At 36.4% G+C, this 22,974-nt stretch overlaps 1 protein-coding gene across 2 annotated transcripts in view; it reads left to right on the plus strand.

Annotated features, from left to right (window-relative positions):
- The window catches only part of GAS2 (growth arrest specific 2), a 365,744-nt gene that overhangs the window by 97,991 nt on the left and 244,779 nt on the right, over positions 1–22,974 (plus strand). The window lies entirely within an intron of this gene.

Here is a 22,974-nt window from a genome sequence, read left to right on the forward strand (position 1 = left end):
ATAATAAATCGCATGTCAAGCCTTATCTTACACATTTTACTGAGGTTCTAAAAAATAATTAGTAATGAGGACAAATTAATTACATCTACCACTAGCTTCTATGACTGTTGGCCTTGTGTGGCAATGCTATTCATGGAAATAAACAAAAATCAATTCCTACTTCTGTCATTGAATTCACAAAATCAATCACAAAGGGAGCAGACATAATGGATAAGGCATTGTCAATTTTGACAAATTGCAAAATTGTACATCCTTTGGTATGAAACATCACACTCATAACCTCCAGAATTGTTTGGTATTTGAGGTTTTATCTTTGAAAACTTATCCAAAAAATGAGACATGCCTGTAATCCCAGCAGTTTGGGATGCTGAGGCAAGAACGATTGTAAGTTCAAAGCCAGCTTCTGCAACTTAGTAAGACCTTGTCTCAAAATAAAAATTAAAAAAAAAAAGTTCTGGGGATGTGGCTCAGTGGTTGAGCACCCCGGGTTCAATCTCCAGTACCCCCCATCCCCCTTCAAAACACACACACACACACACACACACACACACACACACACACACAGACTACTCAAAACCTTATTCTCACAGTTGCTACTCTGGATTCTAAACAACATCTGCACATTAAAGCCAGCTGGAAAATATTAAGAAAATATTTCTATAAGAAAGTCTGATTAAATTATCATGGAGCACACCTGATAATCCTAATTTTAACATGCATCCCAGTAATCAATTTTGTGATGAATTATTTTTCCTTACAAACGCAAAATAGGCTTCACTTGGTTTTCAACTGATGTAATATATTTGTTGAGCATTTTTTTTTTTTTTTTAGAAGCAGGGGATGGTACTGGGAATTAAATTCATTTGGGCTCTACAACTGGACTTCACCCTAAATTTCCTGGCTGGTCTTGAACTTAAGATCCTACTGCATCTGCCTCCAAAGTAGCTGGCATTACAAGCATGTGCTACCATGTCTGACTTGTTAAGAATTTCTCTATGTTTGATGAGATAGAATAGAAACTAGTAAGACAAAATTATTGATATCAAAAACCTAGTAGGCTTAGGACATTCTGAAATGAATGATATAAATCTCAATTTTATATTTCATTATAGTGTGAGACCCTGACAAATTTGTTCAACAATTCTGATCATTGGCAATTGAGCTACAAAGGGAAAAAGCAAATACCTCACCCCTAAGGTTGTTAAAAACAATGAATGAGAGAAAGTGTTCAATATGGAGTAACCAATATTATTAGTATTGTATTGTGTTACCATAGTTATTCTAAATTTGATAAATTATACAGTTATATATAATACTTCAATTTATATGCATATACATATAGTTTCATCTGCATAATTATTGTGCTTGCACATGTGTACACAGGTTATTTTTACACAGAAACAAATATTCAAGAGTAAACAATAGATTTATCTGAAAACAATAACAGCTTAATAGTTTTGAGCCAGGTAAAATACAGAGAGCACTGATGAGGTTCCGGAAATATGTTTATTTCTTTTGTTCCAATAGAATTAAAAATACCATTAAATTTTTTAGTGATAAACTCAAGCATTTATGTGCTTCTGCCACCTACTGTTAAGATTCTATAACTGCATTTTTGCTATATGACAGATTTTCAGCTTGGTACTTTATTAGTCCTTTTGAAACAGATGATAAATAATGTTGGGATCTATGTATTTGAATGCATTTATTCCCCTACATTTTAGACTGTGTAATATATAATAGCTTTTGGATCAAACAGAACGGTTGATGGCTTCTTGCTGTTCATGAGGTTTGCCTTTCCTCATTGTGTCAAGGTATCTGCATATGAACATATGTGTACATATTGTCAAATCTCCATTTCAGCAAGGAACTGCTGCTCTACAAGGAAAAGGAATGTAGCCACCACATCTCTGTTTTCACTGTTACTATTCAAGTAGTGAAATTTTATGTTAGTATTAATTACTCTTGTGATAGTAAATGTGACAGTAAAAGGAAAGCCAAGAGATAAGAGATTCAAGAAAGTATAGTTGACATTGGGAACATGATTAAAATGTGAGGGCTTTTTGGCAAGGTTTTGTATGATTTGATTTCTTCATACGAACAGTCATATGATACAGAATAGGATTCCTCAAAGTCAGCAGTATTGACATATTGGAGGAAATATTTCTGTGTTAAGGATTTGCTGTGTGCTTTAGGATATTTTGTAGCATCCCTGGTCCTTATCCACTAGATGACAGTATAGCACACAAACCCCTTTCCTCCAGTTGTGAGAACTAAAAATGTCTCCAGAAATTGCTAAATGTCTCATGGGCTAAGAACCAGGGCTACAAAAGCACACTACGATAATTATGTACAAAAAATAACTCTTTGTATTTTTAATTAGTTTAAGGTTTGTAATGACTGGGGACAAATCTTGGACAATGGCCAGTGAATTGCTGAGAAGTTCAATCAATCCATTCATTTCTTCGCTCATTCATGTAGTTGGGAGAGGCAGTATCAGTTATTAGTGGTCTGATTTTGAACCCCAGCAAATTCACTGATACAGCTGAATTCAGCAGATATTCTCAATATCTCTCATTCCTTGCCAATGCTCTAGAGGCAGGGAAATCCAAGAACTGACTTTTCCAGTTTTTTGTTGCAGCTGTGTGGTCGTAGGACTGTACTGGCCAACAAGCTCTGACGGGCGATCTGAAAGGAAGCCATGACAAGCACTACTCCTTTCCAAATTCTTCCTACCTTAATCTCTGACATGATGCCTTCAGCTTGTAGTGCCCATCTTCTGAGCATGTAACTGAAGGTCAATCACGGCTGCTACACACTAAATTCTGTGATTAAATAACTTAACATCTCTAAGTTCCATGTTCTTTATGTCAAATGGAGAATAATTATTGTATGTTCTCTATAAAACTAGTGGGAAATTAAATGAGATTCTGTACTAAAAGTCCCTAGCATAGTGTTTGCCAATTTGCTCAATAACTATTGGTTATAATTTAGTGTATGGTTTTAATTCCTGATGTGTGCCAGGACTGTGATAGTGACAAGGGGAATAATGGTGGTTTACCTGTTGCTTTTCCAAGTACATTAGAATTATAATGGAAAATTTTTAATAAAAGGTATATAAAATATTTCAATTACTATTTTGATAGAGGAAATTATGGGGTCACACTAAGCGCCATTTTCATTGGTATTGACACTAACTTGATGTGGTGATTTTAGGGAATCAGTAGTCAATAATTAATTAGCTGAAGCAAAAAGAGTTCATTTGTTGGTAGTATGATGTCCCCTAGATTTATATAAATATATGTAATTTTATTCTTTGAAATTAATTAGCAGAAAAGAAATATTTCTACCTCTGAATGCTGACAGACTTGTAAAATAAGAGGAACTTTAGAGTGAAGGTTCATTTTATAACACATTAATTATGCCAAAGTGTTTTTTCTAACTTGACATGATACATAGACACAGCACTCAGAGTTCATTCTGGAAGACCTTATAAAATGATGAAATATTTGGCAAGCCAGTTTTCTTTGTGTATCTTACTTTTCTCCTCTCTTAATTGGTTTACGCATATGTTTCCAACTCTTTCTACCTGACTTCATGTCAAAGAGGATGTCAGGATGCCCCCCCCCCCACCCCTGCACATCTGTGGTGCATTCTGGGAAGGTAAAAATGTAAATCTGGTTGGGAAATGAGATGAGGTCATAGAAATACTCTAAGAAATGCTCTATCAGGGACACAGCCCCTCACTCTATCATTCCTGTTTAGTTTGGACAACTTCAATCACTTCTACAATGGTCTTCTATATCTATTATTTTCCTTTCTATCAGTCACTATCATGAATCTAGAATCAATTGATTTTTTAATGTGTAAGTATGCTATTTCTCACCTCTGAGTGTTTAAAAGGCATTGAATTAAATTTATTGACCAGAATTCTTCAAAGGCCCTACAAGGCTTCTGACTGGCTCACTGGGCTCTTTGGATGACAAGGTCCCCTCTGTTTTATTCACCACCATTGCATACACTTTTATACCATCTTCAGTGAAGAACAACTCACACAAAAGTCTTATCATAACTCAATTCCAATGGCTGGAGAGCTTTTCTTTGCCTGCAGCTACTACCAACTTCCTTTGCTAAAATAACACATTTTTTTAAGGCTTAGCACAAAAAAGATTCATCATTCAGGCAGCCCTCTTGGACTTTAGTACATTGTCAGTTTTCCTTTGAACACATTTGGGTTGCATATAATTGCGTGCAATGGAAAGTCCTGCTGACTGTGGCTTCAATGATGCAGTAACTTGAAATTCATAGATCAGACATTGCTACCATTTATTCACTGACATACTGATCCATTAAGGGAGAAGGCTTTTCTATTGTCTCTTCCATCACCCTTAATGTGTTGTCCTTGTGTTCACATTTTCACATTTATGCTCACAAGATGAACACTGCAAGCTAGAAGCATCACATCTGAGTTTAAGGCAAGAAGAAGACAGCAAGGAGTAGTGCCCGTCATGGCTTCCTTTGAAACTTCTCAGAGCTTGTTGGCCAGTACAGTCCTTATGGCCACCCAGCTACAACAAAAAGTGAATAGGCTGTTTTTCCCTGCCTCTAGAGCAGTGGCAAAAATAGATATAAAGGATTTGAATAGCTGTCACATCTGTGAACCCAAATTGGATTACAAAACACGTTTTTTTGATCTCTTAGTTTTCTGGACTTATCTTTAATGGCATCAATTACACTTGTACTTACCTGTTCAAGGTGTGTTAACCCAATAGTTTCTAAACCTCCATGAAGGCAGAGAAACATTAGATTTATTCTGTATGATGAGCCCAGTGGTTAATACACTGTTTGTGTGATAGCTGTTGCTTAGTAAATATCTTTTGAAAACATGAATGAAGCATACGAAGACCCTAATTTTAGCTTTATGGAAAGTTCTAGGTTAGACTCCTTGCTTTTAAAAAGTGACTTATTTTTTCTTCTTCAACTCTTCAAGAGACAAATTAATTATAAAATTAATTTTTATAATTAATTTTTATAAATTATAAAAATAAATTAATTATAAGAGAATTTTTTAAAAAAATTGCAGGTGAGTGATTCAACAAAGGGACAAACAGCATCTAATTTATATATAAGATGGTATGAAAACCAGGAAGTAGATTTTGAAAAATTTCTTTGTACCATCAGGAAGAACATATTTTATTTGGAAAAAAAAAAGTGATTCTGTTCAAGAAAGTTTATCCAATGCTATAAAATAGGCATGTATGGGGAAGACAGTTGAAGAGTTGTGTTCAGGCCCTCTTTTAAAGAATCTAGAATGTGTGTGTAAAAATGTTCCAGTAAAGGACAAGCTCAGCCTTATAGCAGCGTATACAGAGAATCTGCAAATAATGGCATTATCAATTGAAATTGATTATACAGGAAAGAGAACAGTTTCTGATAATGGGTGACAGGATTTAGAAAGTATGGAATGGATTTGAGAGAAACTGAAGCATATTGGGTCTGCTAATTGCTTATCTGCTAATTGCTTAGATTTGATTGGTATTTCAGCTTATCTGTCTTATTTTCAGCTTGTTCTTCCCTTCTCTTGCTCCCCCATGTCTGGAGACATCCCTCAAAAATATTCCTTTATTTCAAATTTCAATTTCCTCTAGCTCATCTCCAAAAACAAACTTTTTAAAATCCTAGGATCTCATAAATCAGGGCTAGAAGTAATTTGAGTGTAAGGAGTTGAAACACTATCCTCATAATATTATGATGTCTCATATGAGGCCAATTAAAGATCAAGATGGGATAGATAACTTATGCATTTACTCGAAGGGGAGGGTACAACAGAAAAATGCAGGGTATTCCTGTCCCTGAACCCAAGCCTCAGCAATTTTCATCTCTTTTATAGACACTATAAAAATGTTCAATCTACCCTGTCTTGCCTCAAGCCTTGACTTTGCTATGGATGGTCTAAAGGATGCTTTATCTAATAGAAACCTAGTCATGACAATCCTTTGCTTAAAGCTTGTTAGTGACCCTCGTTAGCCGTGTGCATAAGGAGACATTTGAAGTCATCCTACATATACCACTATCTATTTCAGCAGTCCTGCCTCCTGACAAATCTCTCCCAGACCCTCACATTCTTGCTGTGTCAATAGTAAGTGACTCAATATGATGTATAGACCCTGCTGCTTTACATTTTTGTCCTCTACACATCTTTTCCTTGAGCCTGGGATTCCTTTCTGCCCTTTCTTTATCTATCAAAATTCAAATTTTCTTTGAAACAGATCATTTCCTTCAAGAAACTTTCACAAGACCCCTGCCTCTCATGACTAGGCTGATGATATTTCTGGAATGCTTGCATAGAATCCTTTGCAAAACTTTATTATAGTGAGCATGACAAAGGTATATGGGAGATGTTAAAAATGATGTGTTAATCAAGAGAGATATATAAGAAGAGAAAGTTAGTTTTTGTTTCAGAGAATTGAAGAAAATTGTAAACAAAGCAACTTAAACGTGGATTTCTGAGGAGAAATAAAAATACCAGGGAACATAGATAATTACAAAACTTCTACAAAGTTGAAAAAATTCTAGTAGAAATCGCTGCTCTCAAAATCAAATATATAAAAAAGGCAGGTGGATTGGGCAAAATTAAATCTCTTTCCTGAAGACCTCATAGGGCATGTGAGAGACAGAGAGGAAAGTTGGTGGGTTTGAGATTTAAGAATGAATAGTTGGTGTATAATGTGAAACTATAGAGCACTAAAAAAGATAAGAGAGGGGAGAAAGCCTTCTTTAAGTGGAAACCAGGCAGAGAAAGAGAAGTAAGCACATTAGGTGCTAATGTCATGCTTTAAAGTCCATGACCAGGTAGCTATAGATGGATGGCACATCTCAGCCTGCTGATCTCAGTGCCGAGATCTTGCAGACTGACAATGACTTTTCAGAGCTACTAGGCCAAAGATGGGATATCTACTTCCATAATAATATGCAACAATAATGTTATTTATAAAAGGAGAAAACAATGATCTTAGTTTAGGGAAACCACTAATGTGACTAACATTAATTATAAAAGTTTTGTTTTGATTTTGTTACATGAGCGTGCTAGCTAGTAAGGGTCACGAATCACAAAGTAGCAGGAAAGAGCTTTGTGTAGCTTTAAAAGACATTATAGCAAAGGAAAAGGACATTTAAGAAAGAACAGAATTGGAGTGAGTCCTACCATTGTTGTCATTGCTTCCCTAGACCTGCACTAAGATGAGGAGATGGCTTCATGCTGCCAGCAGTGAGGACATTTCTAGTAGCAAGTAGGGATGGATCTGCATATGAGGCCATAGAGTCGACAGACACATTACCAGAGGTTCAGCCAAATTCAAAGTAAATAACTAGGGAATATAAGATTTGTCAAAGATGAGTGACTGTTGGTGCTTCTTTTACACCCTTCTTTTAATGTAGAATGAAAGGGACTGGAAAGCATTATCAGAAAACCCAAAGATTCTTATCAACATAGAGATGGCTCCTGAAATATCTGAAATATATGTACAAACAGGAATGTATCATTGCATGTAGTAGGTTGTTGGAGAGAGAAAAAGAAGCAGCCCCGTGAATACGTATTTGAGGATTTGCACCATGAATTTAATCAAAAGAAAATACATATCATTTGAAAGAGGTGGAGTAAACAAAGAGAAAGTAGTTTCAGTGTGCTGACCAGGCTCTAAATAGACAATAACAAAATCTCTCTAACAGTAGTTGAAACCTCTGTAACAGTAGTAGGGAATGGGAAATGAATGTATATGCATTTCTAATAGATGAGATAAATTTATATAAATTATTTGTCTGGCTACCTATGTGTATAAAATATGTTCATACATATCTGTACAAACATGAAAGAATTAAGAAAATCATGGGGAAAATTATAGACATGACAGCATGGACATATAAAATAATGGAGATACAGAAATAGAAGATGAACTGGTAAAAAGTTTAGCATGAACTATGAACTATGAAAGGAAAAGTTACTATAATTTTTGAAGGCAAAAGTAAATTTAAGAGCAGAGAAAGTAAACAGGGGAGATTTGGGAGTTTATGTCTGTAAATGGGGAGGTTCAGCAAACAATTTCTGGTGTCAATATCCAAGAGCACACAGTGGCTCGCATGAACAGTTCCTGTTTTATCCTCCCTGAGTGGACCTCTGAGTGGTCCATGGGACAGCAGACTCCTTTATAAGTCAGCATGTGACCAGCCCTGAAGTAAGAGTGGGTGGTACGGTCAGTGATGGATTCTTTAATTCTTTTGGAATTTAATCCATCTTTAAGAAGACTGAGCAATTTGGAGTGAACTCCCAGCTTCACTTGTTCATATTGAAAAATGAACTGTGAGATTTGACAGGCTTGAATTCAAAATATGTCAAACTATTTAAAAGATGTAGCAAATATTATAGCTGTGCAGAGAATGAAAACAAAAGATTAAAAAAATCACATAGACAAAAGTGATTTAATATACATAGATAAATTTTGAGGCTGGTTTATAATTTTCTTCTGTGCTCTTGAACTCTTTAAATAGCATGAGCTAGGTGCAGTGTGCATGCCTGTAATCCCAGTGGCTCAGGAGGCTGAGGCAGAAGGATTGCAAGTTTGAGGCTAGCCTCAGCAATTTGGTGAGGCTGTAAGCAACTGAGACCCTGTCTCAAGATACAAAGATAAATAAATAAAAAGGATTGGGGATGTTGCTCAGTGGTTAAATACCCCTGGGCTTAATCCTTGGTACAAATAAATAAATAAATAAATAAATAAATAAATAAATAAATAAATAAATAAAATAGCTAGCATGAAAACTGATAATTAAATATTTTAACAAATTCACCAGTTACTGTTTTTCTGGGCTAAAAACTGACTAAAAACAGTTTATAGGAAGAAGAAAACATTTCATATTAGGTGTGTGGAGCAGTTAGGATGCAAGGAATGCTGTGATCAAGCTCTGGAAAGTGTGGAGAGAAATGGGAAGAGCCAGGAATCATGATTTTGGAAAGAAGGTTTCTGGAAGAGAAATATTGAAGTGCATAGTTATTCCTAGTCAAATATGTCTTATGAAAAAGGGGAGGATAAAACAAGAAAAATCAATATAGATATCCAAGCTATGAATTGTCAAGTTTGTATTAGGGACTTTTCTGAGGATATTATGATGGTTTTGTTCAAATTTTCATGTAAAAATTGAAAGAAATAATGAGAAAATAATTTTCGAAAAGAAACTTTGTAAAAATTTTGTAAGTATAAAGTATTCTTGAAATGTTAATTTGAGATTAAGTGGCTATGTTGTGCATTAGCTCTAAATACTATTCCATTAGCTGCTGCTCCTCAAGTGAGTTAAAGAGGAGGATATCATCATTGATTTGATAGTGCTTTCAGGTAAAATTACATTTTTATAAATTGAAGTGTCTGAGAGCCTGCCAGCTACTCTATAAAAGAAGAATAAGGTTTTCATAGTAATTAAGCAATTTTCTCAGTAAAAATTTTTTTCCTAAGTGGAAGTTTTTTAAATTCTAATTTTCTGTTTTCTTTGTTTTTGTTTTGTTTTCTTAAGAAGAAAAGGTAGGTATTTTAATTTTAATTTTTTATAAAAATAAATGTATGTATTTAATAAAGTGGTGCTATAAGACTTCCCACAAAAGACAACAAACCTGTTCTACTTCTTCCTACCTCTTCCAACTCTTTCCACTGAATTGTTTCCAGAGGCATCTGTTCTGGTGTTATAGTGTCTTTTCATGTATTTATCTAAGTTTCTATACTATATAAGTCTGCCTACCTTAGTTTTTCAGTTTTAGACATTTTCTATGGTATAGTCATAAACTCAAGAATATCAGGAGCACAAAGAGGATGACTTACCATTCTGGCTCTCCCTCACCCACCTCACACGCACACTTCCTGTCTTCCTCTCTACTGGAGATCATCACCCTTGCCACAGTGTTGGTCAATTCACTGTTCAATATATACTTTATAATAAATCAGATATTACAGGGTACCATGATTACTTTGCCATTTTGAAACAATTTTTCTTTTCCTGGAAATTAATAATGTCTAATTTTGTTGTCGTAAGTATGTCCTAAGTTATCCTAAGAAGACTTTACCAGATCTCCTTAGAGAATGGTAAAACCTATCATAATAATGTCACATTTAAACAGCACTGTTAATTTATTGATTTCATTCTAGCCTCTCTACATGTCTTCCACTCCATGGGTCAGTGTCACAGTGTCATGCTGAATCTTCTTTAGCTTGTTCTTCTGTGGAGTCCCCTATTTTTTGTATGACAGTCTTTTGTGGACTATATATCAATGTGGCTATCTCAGAGCACTTGAAGAGCACAGTTGTAGGAAACACATCAGAAAATTATCAAAACTCTAGACCATGTAGGTACTATAGACTTTTTTTTGGGGGGGGGATTCTGCAATTTAATCTCAGTGAAATGGGGAACCATACAGGGTTTGGATAGAATTTTGGCATTAAGTGACATCTATTTTTAACAAGATTTCCTGGTTGCTTTGTTAAGAACATACTGAGGAACAAGTATTTGAAGACTGATTTGAAAGTTATCATGATAATCCATGTAAAATGAGGGAACTTTGGAATCTGGAGGTTGCAGTGGAGATGATAAGAACAGATAGGATTCTAGATGTATTTTTCCTCTTGATAGTCGACTGTGAAAAACTTTCAAGCATACAAATTTAATACCCATACAAATATCATCTGGGTTCTTCAATGAACATTTTGCTATATTTGCTTTATCTTACATCTCTCCATCTCTCCATCCTAAGCCCATGTGTGGAATATCTCTTTCAGGTTTTGCAAATATAAACCGTTATTCTCCTGCCGTGATGATGCCATCACTGGCAGAGTGAGAAGGTCAGTGGCACAATAAATCAGTAGATGGGCATAACAATTCTGGGGCTAGACAGTCCTTATGCTGATTTTCATCCTATTTTTCTTTTCTTTAGCTGCATTCTTCGTCTGATGCAGGGAACTGATGATTCTAAAATCTAAATTTTCTCAGGTTTCCAGGCATGATTTGGCTGGCTTATTTTGAAACAATTGCACTTTAGGCTTTTAGCTCCACCTCTCTCAACCCTAGTCCATCACAATTCATTTGTTTTTTTGCTTCCAAAAAAATATGTTGATCTAGTCTCTCATTTTTTCTTTGTTCTGTGTCTTTATGACATTTTATCCCCTGCCTTTCATGTGGGTCTTTGGAAGGAAGGACACTCATTGCTCAAATATTTTGTCAGTGTCAAGAGTTGAAATATCTAATTTTTCATTTCCATTGATCTATCAATATATTAAAAATACATTGAAATCAGTGGCAAAGTAGTAGTTTGGGGGAATATCTGGGTCACATACTGTTGTTACCATTCAGGACCCAGGAGAACATTGTTGTGCATCACCACCATGAAATGTTAACCTTTGACTCTTCCATTGTTTGTTCTGGTCTGTTGGATTTGGGGCAGGGATTAGAAAAGACAACAGAGTTCAGATTGAACCAAAAAAAAAATATGACCCTGCTTGCTTATTTGAGGGGATGGTCCCTGCACCTCAATCTCAGTTCCCCTTCTTTAATAGACTTTATATTTTTGCTGTGGATGAATTTTTGTTTCACTCCAGTATAGATGGGCTACATATCCTTCCCGAAGACAGCTTTATCTTCCAGCACCAGCTCCTGCTGTTGCCATGAGGTACACAATGATTTGTACCCCTTTGCTTTCACTTTGCTAACTGTCCTATAAAATATTTATTATGATTTTTGTCTCTCCTTCTGAAACTGTGCCATACAGAGGTAATTAGATTGCAGTTAAGCTTTCTTAATTTCATTTGTTGCAGAGCTGGGAAAATGGAGACCTTACATAACAAGCAGATGAGAACTGACAGGAGGTGCCATTAAGTGCTCCTACATATATTTCTAAGCAATTGCAAATGGAACTTCCTGCCAGTCCACCATTACATGTCATCTGTTTGGTATTCTTCTCATGTTTGCTTCCAGAAAGAAGATACTGGAGTCATTTGTCTCCATAATGAGTCTTAGAAGTTAACTTTCTCTCCCAGAGGGAGATGACCAGGCCAGGATCCCCCCCATCACCCCCCCCCATCCGCCCCCCACCTGCCTTTTTTTCTTTCTTTCCTTCTTTCTGTTTTAATCACCAGATCCAATAGTCAGAATATTTCTGACTCAAGGCCCTATTCAGGTTGGGGAATTGACTCACATATAGTAATTCACCTTTCAAAGGTCCACTTGGGAATGACATCCTCCCAGTGTCTGACTTACTATTTAAGACAGTGAATCACACAACTGCGCATCAGAAGAAGTAGAAGCCCTTGAGCCATCCACTTCATCTCTCTGAGGATCCAGTTCTCCATCTAGATAATGGAAGCAATAATGCTATGTTTTCAAACTACTGAGTAATTGTGATTACAAAACAAGATGAAATAAGTACTTTTCAGATTGTCAAGGCCTTTATATGGTTCCATTTTGCAAATGCAGGGCCCAGGAAAAGCTTCCTGGGTGCACCTAACTTTCAACAGTTTTCTATGAGTAAAATAATGAGGTTCAGACTCAAGCCAAATCTTTCAATCATGCATTAAGTCACTGTTTTTGTTCTGGGCTTGGGAAACAATCACAGTTGGGCAATATGATCAGTGGAGACATCATAAGATATCTTCCTAAAATCAAGAGGTATTGCCCAGGAAAAGAGTCCAGATAAGATTTAGGAGACTGTAAACCCTTGGCAAAGCCCCCTTAAGGTGTACATTTCATGGTAATGAGCATTTTCTTTGAATTCTGAGAGACTTGGGGTCAAATATAAACTTTGCTGCTTTCTAGCTTAGGTAACTTTGGGCAGTTAACCTCACTGTGCTGTTTTCTCATATGCAAATGTGGACAATAATGTAAACCACTCAGAGTTGCTCTAAGGATTAAATGAGATGCAGTCTGTAAGAATTCTGTCATAATCAGGAGTAGCAGGAGTAGCAGAACCACATCAATGTTGTTATTTATAAACAGAATAAAAATATCAGGCTACTATTGAGAGTTCTAGGAATTGTTGCTCCATGTTTACACATATTCATATCTTTGTCCTGGCAAATCTAGGATTTATGAATTACTGGAGCCATATCTCTTAAAAAACTGAGGTACAAATAAAGTAAATATTATATTTATACAACAAGCTAGAGGTAGCTAACACTAATTCTAAAGATTAAACTAGTGTTCTCATTACTGCCATGCTGTTCATCTTTCTGAAGTTTTATTGAAGAAAGGGGGATAGTAAACTAATGCACTGTTTACTGTTAGGAAGTTTAAATGAGATAATAAACATGAAAAATATATGTAAACAATAAAGTGCTAATTATAGAAGTTTGGACTTAATTAACCATTTGTAATCTCACATAGCTAGAGGTTGAAATGAACCTCTGGCAAGGAAGCCTACAAATGTTTGCCTTGTTAACAGGTGATTTTATCACTTATCTGGAAATACTGGTTTCAAGCTTTCAACATGGAAACTCTCCATGAACACCTGCGCTCTCATTCCTCCATGTGTCAGGTACCTTAGGAAAATAGCTGAATTCCCCATTGCCTGATTTTGAGCATCTGCCATTTCACAATATTATTAGGCAATGACAGCGTGTGTTGTTCTATAAATTAATTTAACACTCTTCCTCTGGAGAGCAGATGACTGCATTCTAAAAACAATATTTTTGCTCAAGTTATGATGGCTTGTAAAAACACACAGTGAATGGAGCTGGTGAGGAGGTATTAGAAGCATATGATATCCCAAGGGGCTGAGCTGAGCTAAATTTAGGTGGGCTGTTGTCTCCTCTAGGCATCCAGTGTTGAATATGGTTGCCTCATTGCAGTGGAGAGCAGGAAAGAGACTGGGCAGAAATATGTGCCTCTGTGGTCCATTGAGTGGGGAAAGGCTTAAGGAGAGCAAGTGCTATGCTGAGTGACCCCCAACACTTAAGCACTCAGAGGCAGAAAAGGAGGTGTGAAAATTTAATGAAGCAATTTATTACTCCTATTACCCATTTTTCTAAAAAAATGCATTTCTGTTATAAAAAGGATTTGTGAAGGAAGATCATGAAGAAAATGCACTTGATTAACTCTGCATTTTGTCATGATTTTTTAAAATTTCTCATTCTTTCTTCACTTTCTTCTTTTTGTCTCTTCATTCACCATATAAATCTCCCCTTTCCCCTATGGTTCCCGTTATCACTTTGTTCTCTGTTTCTCTCAAAGACATTCTCCAAGTACAGATTGATGTGATTTATTTAGAGCTCTTCTTTCTAAATTAGCACAGAAATCATTTCAACCTCCCCTATCTTTTCTCTCTTTTTAAAAAATTAAAGTATATATAATATTGTTTACTTTAAACATTATGTTGTGCAAAAAATATTTACAACTTAACTGAGAATCTTTAACCTTTTTTAGTTCTTTTTAGTTACAAATAGCATTTGGAATCATTTTGACATAGTTACAAAATCATGGAATATAATTTTCTCTATATCAGTCCACAACACTTCCCCTTTTCCTCTTCTCTCTCCCCACTGGTCCCTTCCCTCTACTGATCTTTCTGCTATTTACCTATCTTCTCTCTTCCCATTAACAGTACAGAAAGATTGCAAACAGGTATTGAAGATTGGATGTAGATGTAGTAAGGATTAATCTTGTTTGTGCATTTAATAAGAATTTATACATTTGACATTCATTTAAAAAGCATTCAATAAGTATTGCATACTTGATACTTGTGCAAGGACCCCTAGGTTATAAAATTAGCAAGGAACTAAAATTGCCTGGCACTCAACAAATATTCATTGAATGACCAAAAGAAATGATTCTCTTTAATTCACCTGGTCAATGTGCAACGAGTATCTGCATGTAGAAAGGCATGAAACTTTGTGGTAATTCTGAGTTCAGAATATCTGTGGGGTGGGTTATTGGAGAGTGATATTGTCTCTGAGTCCCAAAGACTAGTAGGACCCAGAAGAACTGAAACTTTGACTGTACAACCTGTACAGTCAGATATAGTAACTCTGACATAATAAGAGAATAAAAATGTGGTAAAGGAAAGCCAGACGTGGTGGTGCATACCTGTAATTTTAAGGAAAAATAATAAGGGAGACAGAGAGACAAGGTACAGAGGCATGAAAGAAAGATGGAAGAATGGCAGAGAGGCCAAGCTGCCAAGCTTTATTTATATCAATAGGTTACATTAGGTCATTAGCATTAGTACATTATTGTTTAGAGTAACAGTAAGGTTACTTAGTTTGTAGTTACATTCAAAGTTACAATATGCAATGTCAGGAGCTTTGTTCAGCTCTTAAGAAAATCCATTGTATAAAGTTACTATTTATAACAGATTTAGTTTCAATGAAATATTGTGTTTTTCTAACAAGAGAGTTCCTATATTCCCAGGAGCTATGTGCCTGAGATGAAGGTCTAAGTTGATAAGACTAACCCAACACAGATCTTCCTCATGAAGGATATGGCTACAGCAGCCAGGTATCCCTTGTCTTTGCACAGAAACTTCTTAGCAGCCAGCCATTCTGTGCCTTTGCCCAGAAACTTCTTAGTCACCAGAATTGTCACAAGAAGTGTATCAGAGACCCCAATCCCAAACACAGAGCCCCTACATGTAATCCCAGTGACTTGGGAGGCTGAGGCAGAGGGGTCGCTAATTCAACACCTGTCTCAGCAATTTAATGAGACCCTAAGCCACTTAGTGAGACCCTATCTCAAAATAAAATATAAAAAGGTATTAGGATAAAAATTTAAAAAGCTCAGTGGTGAATTGCCATTGGGCTTAAGGAAAATGTGTTAAAGTAAAAATGGTAGCTGGACTATAAAGTTCTTTGTATGCCAGATTAATCATTCTTATGGCAAAGGGGGTAGCTGACAGAGATAAAAAAGGGGATTCTAGAATTGCTAGAAAAATGTCCAAGTTATATATATATTTCTGCCTACCCAGGGGCTACTGGTTCTGCCTCTCTACCACCACTGCTTTCTCAGAATCCCAGAATCTTTGCCTCACTGCTTGTTTGTTGTTCCAGTGAGAATTTAATGAATCATAGTGCTCCGGGAGGCTGAAAATGTCTGAGAAATACTGTCAACAATGGAGAAACCATGTGCAGGTTTTTAAGGTTTTTAAGTAAGGCAGTATAACCAGATTCTCCTTCTAGAAACATCACTTATTGTGGTCCTAGAGGGTGGATTAGATTAGTGCAGTGTGAGTCTGTGAGCATCCTGCTGAAAGGCTTCCAGGGGGTCTGGTCATTTTTACAACCTTGGAAGTTTCCATAACATTGGTATTCAGAGCATGCAACAGATATTCTCTCCACCCTTGATTTTTAAAGCCACCAACACAAGATTAGTGTCAGAATGAAATGGATTTGTCAAGTGTTATCCTGAGAGGGTGATGATACCTGAAACCTCTCACAGGAATTATGGTTTGGGACAGATATGCACATTTAGGCAGATCTCTGCTGGGGGGTTAATTAAATAAAGCTTTAAAATATGAAATTCTGCTCACACAAAAGATACACTCTGTTAGGTGTTGTTTACTTCTGTGGTTGGTGTTTTTGCTTGTTTGTTATAAAGCTAAGCTGTACATAGAACGGGTCACCTTAAAGCAAGGACATTACCAATGAATCCATAATACTTTTTCAACTCTTTTATGAGATCTTTTCCTTTCATTTAGTAAAGCCTATAATTTTCTGTGATCTATGTATATATAGGCTTTTCCCTCTTAATGAAAAGTGAGATGATATATTTCAGCTTCTAAACACTAATTAATGTCTCTAAGAACAAGAAAAAGACATTCTACTTCTCACTTAGGCTCTAAATACCTGCACATAATGTGATTCCAGTCTGCCTCTCCAAGCTACATAATTAGAAAGAAAAAATGTCTCCCTTCTGAAATTTTGTTACCACATGTCGTTAGAGCTGAGCACTGGGCCCCTTGATACAGCAGTAACCTCCAAGGATTTGCAGGAAGCTGTTGATTGATCATTTTTACAACCTTGGATGTTTCCATTATGTTCTAAGTTTACATGTGAGAATTAACTTATTTTCTTTCAACCATTTTTTCCCCTTTAGAATAGATATCTGGATGAGCTACAGCATTTAGTTGGCTATGAGATTGTCTGTTACCTGATAAATTTAGGAAAATCAGATTAAAAAGTGGTGCTAGAAAGCAGGCATTAGGGACACACACTGTAGTCTGACAATTCAGTGAACAGAAATGGTGACTCATCTGACATGCCATAAACCATGGCTGGGTCAATAGATGAGTGATTTACCCACTCTGAAATAATGGATTGATTTTTCAGAATAATAATTCTGGGAATGATATAGGTTTTTTGGTAGCAAAGCTGTGTTCTACACTGGGAATAAAGGAAATGAGATTTCTGGCCTGGCTTTCGTGAACACCTGCCTGTCCCCCTCTCTGCCTGTTTGGACATCTGTGAAGGCAGAGCACTGCCAGTGACCTCAGTGTTTTTTATTCTCTTTTTCTCTATAGATCTTTGTTTCCTTTTGTCCTCTTTGTTTCTGGCACATAGTCAGTGCTCTTATTACATCACTGTATATCATCTAAGGAATATGGATGGTCCCCTGTACTGCCATGCAGGAAGAGGCCTCCTAAGAAAGCAAGACTTTCCTAAGCATTTTATTTTGACCTTCATAAAAATGAAAGTATTTTGTCCATTCCTGAGAGAAATTACTTAAAAACAAAAACACATCTTTAAGGTATAGCAATTCTTTTCTTGTTTGCTTGTTGTTTTTTTTTTAAATCTTTTTTTTTTTTGAGAGAGAGAGAGAGAGAGAACTTTTTTTAATATTTATTTTTTAGTATTCGGCAGACACAACATCTTTGTTGGTATGTGGTGCTGAGGATCGAACCCGGGCCGCACGCATGCCAGGCGAGCGCGCTACCGCTTGAGCCACATCCCCAGCCCTGTTTGCTTGTTTTTTAATGGTTCTTTTTAGTTATATATGACAGTAGAATCCATTTTGATAGAACTATGCAAATATGGAATATATCTTATTCTAATTAGGCCCCCATTCTTGGGAATGTACATGATGGTTGGGATTCACTATGCTGTATGCATGTACATATATAGGAAAATTATGTCAGATTCATTCCACTGTTTTTCCTTTTCCTATCCTCCTGACCTTTTCTTCATTCCCCTTTGGCAAATCTACTGAACTTCTATTCTTTCCTCCCCAACTTATTGTGGGTTAGCATCCACATATCAGCAAAAATATTAGACCTTTGTGTTTTGATGATGGATTTTGGGCACAGAATGTGTGTCACCCAGAGATGTGAAAAGAGAAAATGTGTGCAGTGTTTGCAATGGTTATAGAACTTCAAGAAGGCCATTGGGAGAAACATCGAGTTTTTGTTACTGTCTTCTGTTTTTCCATTCAGCATTGCAAGTATTCCCTAAACCATTAATGGATCTTCTCCCTTTAGTTAGGACAGAGCCACAGTGAAGAATGAGGCAGATTGTGAAAATAGTAAAGGCCGGTAGGAGCTAATGCGCAAAAACTACCGCTTTGTACCATTCACTGAAGGAGGATATGTGTAGTAACTCTAACCTGTTTTTCTTAAGAACTAATGCAGCAAATAATGACCAAAGATTACAGGCTCAAAGGGACTACTTTTTGGAATAAAGAATATAAAAATTTTCAATATTATGAAGCATTAATTTAAAGGAGCAATAAGATGTAGACAGAGCATCAAAGCCTGGTCCTGATGATGCTAACAGGTGACTGGGGGTGATGGCACTCCATCCTGTTACCTACACTTGACACATGTTTATTGCTGAGGTAAACCTGGGCCATGGAATGTTAACCTTCTGAAATTAAATTCAATATTTAGAGTTTATTATGATATAACTCGATAATAATCACTTAACATAAGCACAGTTAGTCTGCTCCATCTACTTACTGCTATTTCTGATATTAGTAAGAGCTTGTCTGTGCTAAATTATCACTGGTAAGTAACTTTAAATGTGTGGGAATGCAAATATAGGGTCTTTGCAGAATAAGTAAGTATTGTTAAGAGAAAAGGACTCTGGTCCCAGTTCTGCCCACTGGTTGCATTGTGTGGTCTTACACAAGTAGCCTAACTTCTAAGATGATGTTTTCCTGACTATGAAATTAGAGTAATACTGACAGCAACACCATGGAACAGGCAAAGAACAGACAATGAAAGTGTAGCCGGAAGGTTGTGTTATGTGATGACAGTGTTGACCCTGTCCTGAGTTTATACATGTGAGATTCCAAAAGTAAGAAATATGTTGTTCTGGTTTTCATAGAGCACCCACATTATAAACAGGAACACATAGCTCAGTAATTGCAATGTAGGAGGATGATGGTAACAGTGAAATAATATGAATAGCTCAACAAAGAAAGAGTTGCTTATCTGATGAGGGCGATGGTCATGGGAGATTTTTTTAGGGGAAGGTGTTTGAATCAGGGGAATGTTGGTAGTCCTGGTTAGTGGGGAAAGCCAAGCAGAAATTACATTTCATTCTTTGGAGCCAGCATGCAAAAGCATGAAAAAAAGGAATGTGTTATCTGGAATATAGAATTAAAAGAATTCATGGGTCCCAGGAAACAGGAAGACATATAAGGTAGACAAGCTTGGCATGAAGAATAATAAACGCAGATAAAGAAACTTAAATCTCTGCCTACAGGAGAGAGGAAACTCATGAAGGTGTTTAGGCAGGAGTTGATCAAGTCAAACTTGCATTTTAGAAAAATCTCTTTGGAGACAGTTTACTAAATGGATCAGAAGGGGTAATGTTAGAGTCAGAAACAACTTTATAGTAGCCAAGGGAAAAGACGAGGCATTGAAGGAAATATCAGCAACAGGAATAAAGACCTTGCAAAACATTTAGGGATAAATGAACGTTTGATGTCTATGTAGCTATAGAAGAAACTTGTGCCACCATCCCTATTAGGAAAGGTCTGGAGGCTTCCTGGTAAAGGACAGTAGCCTGCTGTGCTTGTATACTCTGATGCTAAGGTAGAGACGAGGGCAAGGATTGTAGTTTGGAGGTCAAGGTAGAGGTGAGTTTGCAAATGAAGAGTGGTTAGAATGAAAAAAAGCAGTAAAGAAAGGGCAGAATCATTCCAAATGCTTTTGTAACAGCAAAACCTGAAAAGGTAAAATAAATGTAACCTATAGAGGAGGTGGAGAAAGAAACCCGATATCTGTATTTGTTATACAGCAAAGAGTCTTGTCATTGGTAGACAAAGAGTAGAAAGTTTCAAGAGAGATGTTGTGAAATGTCATGAGATGTTTTACTTGACAGATTAATCAAGAAAGATAAGTATTAGGGCCACGCATTAGATTTGAGGCATCTGGAAGCTAGATTCTTTTCCTATATCCAGTCATTAAGAAATAAGGGGTAAAGGCAATGTGCACTGTGTTTTGTACAGTAATTAGGAAGTTAGATGTCAATGTACCATGGTCATATTTTACTATCAAGAAGCTCGAATGTAAGGAGAAGGTCCAATAGTGAGAGTGTCATTATGAAGGGAATTGAATTTGGTGGAGGACTGAGAAAGGCAAGGAAAAGGATAAATATAGATTCAGATAAATGAGCTGATAGAAAAGGCTGAAAGAAGAAACATTCTTGATCTAGGCGAATTTATCAGTAAACCAACAAGAGTGGGGATGGGTAGAATGTTTGAGGAAGAAAGAATAGGAAATGGAGCTGGATAAAAAACAAAACTAAACAAACAAACAAACAAACAAACAAAAAACCCAAATAAAAGAACCAGATCTAAAATGTCACTAATCCCTAAAATGGATTGAGTTTTTGGAGCAAATCTACAATCTCCATTTTAAACCAGCTGAGGGAGCCCTTCTGCTGGAACTCACTGTAGCAAAAATGTCAAAATGAAAGGGAGGACAGAATTAAGTGTAATGTTGTTTTTAGAGGTGCACATGATTTTAGGTTAAAGAGTAGGAAATGGGGTGGGTGTTGGATTTTTTTTTTTTTTAAAGACTGAACACATACTAAAAAGGGGCATGCAATTTAAATTTCTATAATCAGGGATATCAAATCTCTGTGACCTTTTTATCTTAATCCTGTCCTAGAAGCTTTTTGACAACTGGCTTTGTTAGCAAATTACAGGCTATTGATTAACAAGGTCCAACTGAGCCTGGAGTGACAGACAAGTTCGGTTTCTCATATATCCAAAGACAGGGTCATGTATCTCTCCAAGGGTTAAGATGTCTAAGTTTTACTATGGAAATTAACAATATCAACCTGAACTCCTTCCAACTCCCAGGAGTAGCCAAAATGAGGCATAAGGGAAGATAATGGATTCTGTAACTGCTCCTCTTCAATATTGAATCAATATTGAAAATACAGAAAATCCATTTTGTTTTTAAGTAGTATGAATAAATATTTGTGTGCATGAATTGCAGTGGCATAGGCCCTTGATAAATGCTTCATCAGAAGAGCACTCAGAGCTAGGCGTGGTGGCACACACCTGTAATCCCAGATGTTGCTCTGGAGGCTGAGGGGCAAGGATAGCAAGTTCAAAACCAGCCTTAGCAACTTATTGAGGCTCTGTCTCAAAATAAAAAAAATTGAAAAAGGGCTGGGAGTATGGCTCAGGGGTTAAATGCTCCTTGGTACCAAAAAAAGAAAAAGAAAAAAAAGCACTCAGTGAAAGGTGTGTTAATGTATGTAATTCTTTTTTTTTTTTTTTTTTTTTTGGTTGGTTTGTGAGGACCCAAGCTTCAGAGTTAAGAGGAAAGACCAGGAGAAAAATAAAAACCTGTCTGTGAAAATGAAATATAATATTGAGACCGAATGAAAATTTTCCGGAGAAAGAGACCTGATATCTGATTTTAGTATTAACAGTGTTCCAATTCTTGAGGTCTTGAATGAAGCAGTATGCAAGTAGACCACATAAAAATGTTTTACAGGAAGTTGTATCTTTTTCTAAAAGGAAAGAATCTAATTTTGTGGTAAAATTTTTTAAAGGTAGGTATAAATTGTGTTGTTTGTTCATTGTTTCAAAATTTGGGAGTGGGAGGATGGCCAGTCTATACCTTTGGAGAAAAATACCTCTGCAGTGATTATGTACAAAACAATCAAAAGGAGACAATCACAGGAAACACTGATTTTTCATAATGAGTAAACAAACCAACCAACCCTTTCCCTCACTTCCCCCTCACACACAGTCATTCCATCAACAAAGCTTTTAGAGCTCTGGAGAAATGTATGCTTCCTCGAAATGTGGTTCTCATTAAAAGCACTTTCACAGGATGAAGTTAGATGTAAGAAGTCTGAAGTCACTCAGAAATACAGTTATGTCCATTACCCTCCAATTACCAAGGACGAAAAGTGAACTTAGAAATGTTATAAGAGTGTTTTCTGCTAATCCTCAGCTATGATTCTGGTAAGAATGTTGGCCTGACATCTACAACTGCCATAGGAAGGATGTGGAAGAGGAAGTGGGCAGAAATTTAATTCCTATGTTGTTGACATTCGATATGACTCTGGGATTCACTTTTCAGGGTCCTGCAAATTCACTGAAGAATATGCAAGCACAATATGTGCCTACATGGTCAGTATACTCCATGTTGAAAAGTATGTGGGTCACTCCCAGAGTTAATTATTTAAAAACTGTTCTGACTGGTGGATCTTTCTGGTTTGTGAGTCTGTTCACAGTCAAGTCAATTGGGCATATTGCCACAGGCATTGAATGGAGAATGTTTAGAGGCAAATCTTGGATGCAATTAGCAGGGCTGGGAAGTGGCAGAAATTCAGTAATGGATAAAGCAGCTCTTTGGGACAGTGGGAAAAAGGGTCAAAGTGCTGTTTTGAAATAGTCTTTGCAATTTTTGTCCCAGTGTCTAAGTTTTGAAGTAGGCAATAGAGACAAAGAAACTTGTAGGTTTGGGAATATACTGATCAAGTTTTTAAA

This window comes from Spermophilus citellus, assembly GCF_964194105.1.
Source record: "Spermophilus citellus genome assembly, chromosome: 2".
Taxonomy (NCBI): Eukaryota; Metazoa; Chordata; class Mammalia; order Rodentia; family Sciuridae; genus Spermophilus; species Spermophilus citellus.